Genomic DNA, 7,284 nt, shown 5'->3' with positions numbered 1-7,284 from the left:
AAAACGCTGAAATTACTTTTATTGTCTTCTAATAATATCCCCAAATACAAAGATTCAAGTCCCGCGCTCGAAAATTTTTTTGATATCCATACAAACTTTCAACCCCTTTTTCACCACCTTGGGGGATGAATTTTATAAAACGCTGAAATTAGTTTTCTTGATTTTGAATTTGATACGTTTTTACAAAGTTTCAAGTTCCTAGCTTAAAATAAAATTTGCACCCGAAGACGAACTTTCATCCCTTTTTTAACCCCCTTAGAGGTTGAATTTCCAAAAACGTTGCAATCACTTGTTTTTATTATCGGCTATTATGCCTTTCTACGAAGTTTCAAAGCATTTGTAATGGATTAAAATTTTCAACTCCTTTTTAACCCTGTTAGGGGATGAATTTTACAAAACGCTGAAATTACTTTTCCTGTCTTCTAATAATATCCCTAAATACAAAGATTCAAGTCCACCACTTGGAAAAAAATTTGATATCCATACAAACTTTCAACCCCTTTTTCACCACCTTAGGGGATGAATTTTCAAAAACGCTGAAATTAGTTTTCTTATATTTTAATAATATATCTTTTTACGACGTTTCAAATTCCTAGCTTAAAAGAAAACTTTAACCCCATACTAACTTTCATCCCCTTTTTAACCCCTTAGGGGTTGAATTTCTCAAAATCGCTTCTTATCTCTTGTACACTTTATAAATGCAATCTGTTGTGCAAATTTCAACTTTCTGGCTTTTGTAGTTTCGGCTCTGCGTTGATGAATCAATCAGTCAGTCAGTCAGGACACTTGCATTTATATATATAGATACCTACGGGACTTCATTGAACGTACCGTATACGGTTTACGGAAAAAATAATCGCCGTGTAAATCTAGCCTTGTTCGACAGCCAAAAACTAACGTGTCATGAAAATATAGCATGGAAGCCCACATGTCCTCACTTCCCTACATAGAGTCGTACCAAACAAAGTCTGCAGCGGATTTGATAGCCCACGCAGTGTAAGTGTTATGTATATATCATAATTTCATAGAAGTTTAACGTTTAAAATGACACTTGCACTGCGTGGGCTATCAAAATCGCTGCAGTCTTTTTACGGTCTGACTATATCCAAAGATCCCAGTTGACAGCTGCTGTCACTCGTTGAAAATCTTAGAACATTCATAGAGGTGGGTCGTTATCAGTTGGCAGTTATCAAGGCTTATCAGTTGATCTGCAACATAACTAACATAAGCCAGGAAGGAAAAAGGCATCAGGTATATAAACAAACATCTCGCTCACTCAATTAAAGTAATTCGCGCCGCTACCGCTATAACTCGCTCGCGCACGGACGAGAAATGAAGTTAAATAATTAGCGTGCGCGGAGACGGCGCGATAGACAAACTGAGCAGCCGGCGTAATTAGTTCACTGAGTACACTTGACGCGGAACGATGGTTACACCGAAGCGTACCAGAGGGCCTACCGCGAACCACGTTCGACGTGTTGCCTCTCTTGCACTTGTAAATTCGTACGTAAGTGTGACAGGGAGGCAACACGTCGAACGTGGTTCGGGGTAAGCCCTCTGGCCGCGTAGCCAAGATGTCAATCGCTTACGCTCCGTAACGATCGAAACGCAACTGTCACTGTCGCGCTAATATGGAAGAGTGATAGAGAGACATAATGCTTCTCGCTGTCGAAGCGATAGCGATTGTAACCGAAGCGTACAGTTGCACCGACAGAAAACGTAAAGAAGTGTCAATATAAAGGTTATGTTCAGGCGTCAATTGCAGCGGCATTAAGGTGACAGTCCATTTCCAACGCCAGGTGCACTACTGTTCATTTATACTATGGAAATTGACATTGACAGCGACGCGTTCAGTACCGGTAGTGCAACTGCGGTTAGAAATGGAATATTACCATTATTGTGGCGGCGTCGTTGTTGCCAGTGCTGTAAGTAAGTATCAGATAATGTCAAGATAATGGAAAAATACGGCGGCAACAAAGACATCACAACAATAACACAGCTGAAGTCGACATCCGAACGTTTATATGTACCTAACGCTACTACAGTTGGCATCCCTACATAACTTGATCACCAAAAAAAATTCAAAAGCCAATATGTACTTAGTGCCCGCTTGCCACCGTTCTTTTAAAAATGTTTTCGGGTGATCCACCTGAATCATCATAGAATGATTCGGATACGGGCCGAGTCGTCCGGCACTTCAGGTTTAGAAAGCATTACATGATCGCCGATCACCTGTCATAGAAAACCAAGATCCGGAAGCCTCGGCCCGGACTCCGCCCGTTCTAGCGTGTTATCATTTAAATCGTCAAATATACTTTTCGGTGTGAGAGCCGGCCCACATTCGTATTCAGACAGCACATTGCTCATACGTCGGGGCGCGCAAATCGTTCGCTTTGCATACATCCCGCGTCGAATGCGACGCGGGTGCATTCGCTGCCTTTCATTATGCATCATCAGAGCGAGGGTAATGTCCGCCATAATGTTTGTTTTGACGAAGTCTAAGTCAACTGAAAGTGTATCTGACTGGTATTTCAGGGACGGGATGGGATTTGATCCCATAGAAAAACTTGTTTAGTACGACCTACCTAATCACCTTGCACAATATGGCTAGTTCAAAAGACGCTCTGTATAAAGAGATACCTAGAAAAATATTTATTTACATCCAAGTGAGGTGTAGTAATTTAGTAAAATGTGCCTTCTTCGTTCTGAAATTTGATATTTAAAATAATATTTAAAAATATTGTACTGTGATCTGTGATGGATTTATGTTGGTATATATGCCAATTTAAAGTAAACCATAATATACCTTAAACCTATTTTATTATGAATTTCACAGACAATTTAAACTAATTTTCCCAATTACCGAAGTGAAACCAAAGTTGTTAACTTTCTTAACTCAGCGTAAACTCAACCACAAAACTTTCCTACCTTAGTGACAAAACTATGTCTCATGCAGTAACAAAATTAGTCTACCACTCAAGGTTCAAGTACAAAGTACAAGGTGTTTCTACTCCACAGCGTAGAAATTTAATTTTAACTTTGAGATCAATATTCATATTAAACTTGGTAGGAAAATAGGATGCCGAGAAATGCGCGCTGGGAATATGAATGAATTACTGCTAGTTCCATTTGACAGAAAGTAGAGGTAGGTAGCTAAAAACAAACGTTAAAAATCACTAGAAAGTAGGGGAGAGCGGGTTTAAACGTGCCGATTTTCATAAAATACAAATTTGATCTATGAAAATAGTGAGAATAAGGTATGTGGGTTGCGCTATATTAAATAATGATTATTTGTGTTTCTGAGTAGCGATATTCAGATTCAGATTCAGATTTTTATTGGTAAAAAGATATACAGATTTTTACACGTCATAATATAATAACATAATTTAAGATTTAACTTAAATCTACGATAGATAATATATTATAATAATACAATTTCAAAATGTCAATTATATGTGGTACATGTCAGAATTAATAGTCAAGGAATTTTATTATAGAAAAAAATATTTAGAATTATATATAAAATGTCAAGATGTTGTCGATTCATTTAAATTACAAACAATTAATGCAGACAACATATCCACTACTACTAGTTATCACTACTCGGTATATCGAATTCATTAATATCGTAACAGGCAATTTGAATCAGTAAAGCTTTTAATTTGTTTTTGAAAATTGTGTCACTTTCTAAATTTCTTATTATTTTGGGCATCATTAAACAGTTTTTTTACCAGAATTTTTTTTATGGGATAGGTCGGAACGGAACAACTAACCCCGCTATGGGGCGGGTTGTTCCGTTTCTAAAATTTATAACTTATCCATCAAATATTTAAATCTCAGTTCACACACGCTAAAAGAGTATTTTGCAGTTCGTCGAAATATATGATAATTTGTTGTGTACTATCAACAGATAGTAAAAAAAAAACCAAAGCAAAAATGTGATTATCCGTGGGGTTCGTTGTGCCCTCGTTTTTGATTTATTTTCCATTACTACTATTCTACTATAATGAAAGCAACAAAAACGGCTCCTGCAACCGCTTAGTGGTCTGACTTTTCGCGACAAACATCATACGAATCGCTCCATGGTTTACTTGCGTTCCTATTCCCATCGGATCAACTTACTTCCGGCACGTTTAACCCCGGTCTCCCCTACTTTTGACAAATTCTTCTAAAAATCACAAATCAGTCTCGTGCCTGTTTGAAGGTTTCCATTCAAATCTCCGTTTTGATAACAAAATCATTTGGGTTAAAAAAACATAAAAAATGTACAAGTACCTAGTAGTAATTCTTACGCAGTTGTTCAGTCAGCACTCAGCATCATTAGTAACGGAAAAAATGAAGTACCTATGGCTCACGCGAGAACGGTCCGGGTCCAGATCGAGGCATCTTCAGTTTTTTTTAAAGAAGAAGCATCATGTGATCACCGATCATCCGTAGGAAAAGAAGTTATAGGAAGCCTCGGACCGAATCTGGCTCGTTTTAGTCATCCTTATATTATGCCCGACCAATGTATCAGAGGGGCTACCACGAAAACCGAAATTCGCAAATTGCAGGGATCTCTCTCTTTTACTGAAGTAAAAAGTGAAGGCGTAATTAGAGCGACCGAAAAAAATGCCCGCAATTTGTGAACTTCGATTTTCGCGGTTATAGCCCTGCTTCCCTCTAGTAGTTTTCTAAATACACTCATACACAAATATATAGGAACGCAAGGAAAAAAATACTTAATAATTTTGATATTACTTTAGGTGCTGTAATCCAGTATCTAAAACCTTTATTTTTGCGTTGGTCCCTCTAAATTTGTCCATGAGTATTTTTGGCGGCGGGCTTGTATGACTAACAGCCGTATTCGAACAATGAGATACTTGTTTGACACTGACATATCTAATCCATATCGTTTCAATATCTAGTATTTGACGTAACTCATTGTTCGAATACGGCTGTCAATCTGTATCAACGCGGTTATAAAGCGCACAGCATCTTTTTTCCCAAACATCTATATAAATAATCGTGAACCGGTTTGACGGTAGACCTAAATGAAATTATGCTCAATCGAAAGAGCTTGAAAAAATATCACTTTTGAATCGAGAACATGTATCCGCAAAATTCGTATTGTCGAGTATTTTGCATTTAAAAGTGAAAAAATTTCGACAAAGAATGCAAATGTTCAATTTGTTGTTTGACATTTGACAGCTCTATGGTTTCGTTCAGAAATTGTAAATATTTTTACGTCCGTCATGCATGTTGGACAGATTGCTGGTGAGAGTGTGGGTAAGCCTATTAAAAAAAACGACTACTGTCAGTGTAAGATGACACTGGTGACAGATGACATGTATTGTGCATTGATTCAATTGATTGACGGGTAAAACCATGGTAAAACCAAAACTTTGGGCTTTACCAGTCTGAAATTAATTAATTTTCAGTAAAGGGTCTAAATGTTTGTGACTAACCTAAGCCCTCCTACGTGTACACGCTCGACGCAGCTAGCCAACTTTATTGTCACGCGTGCAATAGAGTACCTATTAAAGGCCAAGTTCGGCCTGGCCAGCCAGGGTTCACGCTAGACAACGACAACGATTTATTTGGGGTCGCCGTCATCGAAAACGATGAGGAGGAGGAGGACTATACTTACTAACGATGACACGGCACCGCCGCGTAAAACAAACCTATGCCGAAAATCGTGAGTATCTTTGACCGACATAATTTTTTCAATCTTTTATTATTGTTGTCATGTTGTTGACAAATAATTTTGTTACCTGAACAAACCTTGCCACAAACGCTGAAAAACAATGCAACGAAGGGCGGTTCGTAAAGATTTATTTACTGTATGTAACTATTCTCACGGTAAAATATTTGCCAGGTACCATACCAAGCTAATAGCTTTGCCGACTGTACACAAAGTACTTGCAAATATAATATGCAGCAGATGCATACATATAATGTGATATAAATATATGTAAGTCATATAAATCTTGGTAAGTGCTTTTCCTAAGATTAAATCTAAATTGAACTTTAATGTGCTGTGTCCACACACATGTATCCATGAATCATTATTATTATTTTATGTAGCTACTTAAGATGTATAAACTCTTTCTATCACCCAAAAAAAATGTGAAATTATTCCTTGCACCATTCCACTATCCCGCCGGGTTAGGCGGGGTTGAGCGGTTAAACCTGGAGTTAAGTTACCATGGTTACCAGTACAGTTTGACACTGTTAGGCTCAGTTGCACCATTCCACTAACCTGGGGTTAACGGGTTAAACCTGGAGTTACCATGATTACCAGTACAATTTGACATTGGGTTAACGGTTTGACCGCTTAGCCCCGGGTTATTGATATGGTGCAAGTGGGCCTTCACAACAGAATAAATAATAGTACTAGATGCAGAAGATTCACTCTTTAACAAAATGTGTCTGTTACGATCAGCACAGATATGGCCGCTAGGTGGCGACAGTGCCACGCGCGGCTTATGGCTTTCCCCAAAATTAGGGCGGAACAGATGTACTTTTAGCTACCTGTGGCAAAGCGACGAAATCACGGAGTGAGCCACGCCTGCCTTCACGGTTTAAATGCTTAACCCCGGGTTAGTGGGATGGTGCAAGTGGCTCTAATCCTCCCTTCCAGTTCCAGTTATACTTTTAAAATCTGTATTTATATACCCATACAATATTCATTTTTTGCAGATAGTTTCAAGTATTTTGAATGCTGTAGTTAGAAGACTGCCAGACAAATGTGGATTAATAAGGTTGTGGAGATAAAAAAAAATACATCCACACTACAGCATCCGAAATCTCAAAATCATTTGCTTCTATATCGAAGAGCTCTCTGGATTTTTTTGATGACTTTCCGGTATGTATAATGATAATTATATGCATAAAGTTTTGTTTCTTATGGACATGTATTTATTACATTAGGTATTTTATTTTTATTTAAGGTCACTTATCTTGACATAAATGCTGAAGGAATTAATTATGTCACTTTAAAAGGAGACGAAGAGCGGGACGGTATTATAAAACAAAGTTAAAACATCACGGCCCGAAGACCACCCAAATGATGAAAATGTATTAACTAGGTTCAGTTCTTTTCAAATTTGTATTAAGGGGAGAAAATTTGAAATTAAAATTCAGATAAAAACTTTAATGTTTTAAGAAATTGTAAGTCATTTCAAGTTTTAGACATTTTGAAACAAAAAAATGTTTTGAGAAGAATGTGTTTGACAGATGGTAAAGCTGCGGTTTCTTCTGGGATGTGGGGATGCATAGCGAGGAATGTGTTTGTAAGAACCA

The 7,284-nt window shown here is 37.7% G+C and overlaps 1 long non-coding RNA gene across 1 annotated transcript; it reads left to right on the top strand.

Moving 5' to 3' along the window:
- The first annotated feature begins 5,577 nt into the window (after window positions 1-5,577).
- On the top strand, window positions 5,578-7,014 carry LOC134666372 (uncharacterized). The gene is made up of 3 exons (XR_010098495.1): window positions 5,578-5,677; window positions 6,682-6,847; window positions 6,933-7,014. It is a non-coding gene; the product is annotated as an uncharacterized LOC134666372 (long non-coding RNA).
- Window positions 7,015-7,284: the final 270 nt, after the last annotated feature.

The sequence above is a fragment of the Cydia fagiglandana genome, chromosome 7 (genome assembly GCF_963556715.1).
Source record: "Cydia fagiglandana chromosome 7, ilCydFagi1.1, whole genome shotgun sequence".
Lineage (NCBI taxonomy): Eukaryota > Metazoa > Arthropoda > Insecta > Lepidoptera > Tortricidae > Cydia > Cydia fagiglandana.
Note: the sequence above shows the minus strand (reverse complement) of the source record. Positions and strands in the feature narration are given on the sequence as shown.